General features: G+C 32.7%; 1 non-coding gene across 1 annotated transcript; it reads right to left on the bottom strand.

Annotated features, from left to right (window-relative positions):
* Positions 1-1,460: 1,460 nt before the first annotated feature.
* Positions 1,461-3,380, bottom strand: LOC107914596 (uncharacterized). Its single transcript, XR_001688930.2, has 4 exons — positions 3,021-3,380; positions 2,672-2,745; positions 2,452-2,503; positions 1,461-1,774 (listed from the first exon to the last, which is right to left on the bottom strand). It is a non-coding gene; the product is annotated as an uncharacterized protein (transcript).
* Positions 3,381-3,951: the final 571 nt, after the last annotated feature.

Genomic DNA, 3,951 nt, shown 5'->3' on the forward strand with positions numbered 1-3,951 from the left:
CACCTTCAAAAAAGAAAAAGTCAATAAGATTGCAGGTGACAACGAAAATGACAGAAGTTTTTGACAGAAAAAATTCAACCAAAAAATATGAAGGCATTTTACCAGTGAGCAAACAGAGTGTAGAGATCTAAACATTTTGACAGTACCGAAGGCGTTACCTTTGGATTAATCTAGTGGTAATGGAGACAGCCATGTAGGCTTTGAAGCACCACCAATCTCGATTTCATAGGTCTAGGCTGTTTTTTGCTGGGCCTTTAATTTGTTGCCGGAAGTTTCCGCCAACGGAGGATTTGAATCTCGTCGATGTTTTGGTTTGTGGAGATGGTGGTGATATGGGGGAGGTGACAAAGTCGTTGACATGAAACGGAGGCGGGGAAGACCGTCGAAGAATCCAGCGAGAATCATGTCTTCGTTAGCGCCGGTGCCGGTACCTCGGAGGAAGAAGGATGAAGAAGATGTTGCTTTATATGCTTGGATGGCGGGAATCTTGTGCTTTGTGATCGCCAGTGAGTTTTGAATTTTTTTTATTGGTTGATCGAAAAATGTAATAAAATGTAAGGAAATTTTTAGTTAATTGTCCAATAATAAGCTGAGAGATAGAGTTAGGGCCAGTTCTTCATTACTTTTGGGAAGTGCTTTTCAGAAGCGCTTTTCAAAAGTGCTTTTGAGAAGTACTTTTGAGAAATTTGAGTGTTTGACATTGCTGTCAAAAAGTGCTTTTGAAGAATAAAATGTCCATTTTAGACATGAGATTATAAAGTAATAAATATGTATTTAAATAATGTTCAAATTAGTTAATATTATAATATTTTAGCAAAAATATAAAAAAATTATTTATTATAACTTATTGTTAATATTTTAATATATAATATTAATTTTAAATATTTCTAAGTAATTAATATTAATTATTTATAAAATTTAATTAGAATATATAAACTATATTTAAATATTTAAATATAAAAATTAAATATTTGTAATTAGATATTTGATGGGCTACTTTAACACTAAAATTAAACAAACATAATACTATCTAACTAAAATCTAAAATCTAATTACTAAAACCCAATATTAAACTTAGTAATTCACTTAAAAAGGAGCCTAAAACTAAGTGTGAATTTAACTCTAAAACATATATGAATTAAACACCTATCAATTTCATTCCAACTGTCATTGTAATGTAATGTTATAATGCTTTTGTTCTAATATATGACAATGCACATTGTTTGTCATATTTTTGTTCCGATTTAATGCACACTACCATTTTAGTGTAATGTTTGCCAATAATTGTTTCAAAATGGTATGAACTTTGGACCAAAAGAAAAAAAAAAGTTATATAAACAACAAATCAATAGAAAGCCAACAAAATTAATTGAAGTTGGTTCGATTCGGTTAATTATTTTAACAGAAAAAAGCTCAATTCAACTAACGGTTTAGTTAATTATAGTTCAATTAACAATGGATCGAACTAACTATTTCATCACCCTTTAGATTAAATGTTTGAGAATATAAAACAAAATACTTAGAATTATAAAAGCAAACATAGTTTCAATTGAACAATTTAGCGTGCAATGGATACTAAGATTCTAATTTGAGGGTAAAATATGGAATTCCCATATTGTACAGAACTTTGATGCAAGCACTCCGTTTCCTCTGACTACGTGAAATATTCCCCTCCATTGCAGAAAACAACATCATGGTTGGTGGAACAGCATACAGAAATAAGATTAGAATCACACTTGGTAAGTAACCTGTTACCACCCGGTGCATGAACTCCCTGCATAGCATAACAAACAAGATAGATTCACAATGAGTGCCCGGTTCCTTCTCTTTTAACTCCTTCGAGTTTCCACTTAATAACAATGATATTTGTCCTATCTACATGTATTAATACACACCAAGAGCTTGGGTGAGTTTAATGCAGTTAAATAACAATGACACCACTATAATAAGTTGTATCTGGCTATTTATGTACTCTAGATTGTCTTTCACAGAGGAATGCACACCAATCATTACAGCAGCAAGTATAACCATAGGAAAAAGCACTGGTGAACATGGAAAAACCACACAGGACAGGATAAGAACATTAGCCAGCAAACCTAGCAAGGCAAAGATTACAGAGAGCATGAAATGAAAAATGTTAAGATGTTCCTCTAACTTATATGTACTTATACTAAAAGTGAAAAAATTCAAGGCATCAGAACCGCAAAAATATCAAATGGTTGCACAACACCTTGAAAGAAATTAACAATCTAATAAACTACATCTGTGGTTTTCCTTTTCTACATGGTCAATCGAAGAAGAACACAATTTTCAACGGGAATATGACATCAGGGATAGAGAAGGGTTAAGTGCACCAACTTGAAAAATAGACTAAAAAGGATAGACCTCTTATAATATTCATTCATTAAAAATTAGCCAAGAGAGCAGCAAATATAAGGGGCTAACACATACCTTAGCAACTGGTGCCATCTCAGCAGCAATATGAATGACATGCAACCCTGGACTAAAGATCAACAAAATGGAAAAGTTTAAAAGGGGAAAAAAGGCAGTAATGTAGTAAAACTGACTGGTACAAAGGTACAAAGAATGTGTTCATGAAACAACAGTACGTGACAAGTTTACTCTAAAATATTAAGTTGAAGCTAGGGTAAAGAGAACCTCTATAACTTACATAAGCAGATTAAACTTGTCATTGTTGTCATTCAAGTGAACAAATATGTGATTCCTCAGCACTGATTCAGCAACCTACGTATATAATAATAGAGAAAATAATAGGGCATTAAATGTCTCAGAATTCACTCTAAAAAGATCTCAAGGGAATCAACTTGCTTTTTATTTTTACACCATAAAAGGGGACATTTTACAGACAACAAATACAAATGGAGCTTTGAAAGAAAATTCAGCGAAAGAACAGAGTATTTTATAACAATGAAGCATGGCAATCAAATTCCAGCGAAAGAAAATATTAAACAGAAGAGGAACTAATTAAACAGAAGAAGAAATATAAAAGAAATTCTAACCTGCTTCGGAAGAGGAACAAATAACAGAAAATAGAGCTTTGAAAGCCGAAAATGAGGAAAAGAAATTGGGTATAAAGCTCCGGCTCACCAGCAGAGGGGAAAGAACATTTTGAGAACCAGCAGAGGGGAAAAACGTTTAGGGGAGAATATAGGTTAATTTGGTCAAGTTTCATCCAAAAGCAGTTCAGCCGAAGGAAAAGGAGATTTTTTTAGCTTCTTCGTCTAGAGAGAAGCACTTTTCTGATGGAGAAATTTTAAGAGAAAAGGAGGTTGTTCTTTGCTCATTTTAAGAGAAAAGGCCGTTTGGGTGAAAAAGTGATTCTGAAACGGGAAAAAGAACGGGCCCTTAATTGTTTGAGTGGAGATGAGAGTTTTGCCAAGTTAAAGCTGAATTTTAGTGACGTTTGTCTCTCTTGAGCTTGTCTGATTCCAAAATAATTGCATAATTGCGGTTGATTGCGGGATACTTTAGCGTTATTTTTAAGGTAAATTTATTAATTTATTATAATTTTTTTTAAAAATAGTGAATACTTTTTGTAGATAGTGAATAACAAGTTCTATCAACACAACAAAGGTTTTAACCTCAGCATCAATAGAATATTATGACACATTAACAATTAACTTTGTCACAACTCAAGCACGGCCTATTTGGAGTGATTGCAAGCACTTAATACAATAAGGAAATCGGTCTCGAATGGTCCAAAGCGGCAAGCAAAAATCGAAAAAAGAATCGAGCATTCACCAAACTAAAAATGACAACAACAAAATTATCACTAAAATCACTTGTAAAATTAAGATTACATGCATAAGCAAGACTAAAAAATATGCTACAAGAGCAGACAAAAACTTCTAACACTGAAAACTTGTTAAATAATAGAAAAACAAACAAAAAGTACATAAAACTGAAGACAACACGGGTCCAAATCAATGC

The sequence above is a fragment of the Gossypium hirsutum genome, chromosome D10, assembly GCF_007990345.1.
Source record: "Gossypium hirsutum isolate 1008001.06 chromosome D10, Gossypium_hirsutum_v2.1, whole genome shotgun sequence".
In the NCBI taxonomy this organism is placed as follows: domain Eukaryota; kingdom Viridiplantae; phylum Streptophyta; class Magnoliopsida; order Malvales; family Malvaceae; genus Gossypium; species Gossypium hirsutum.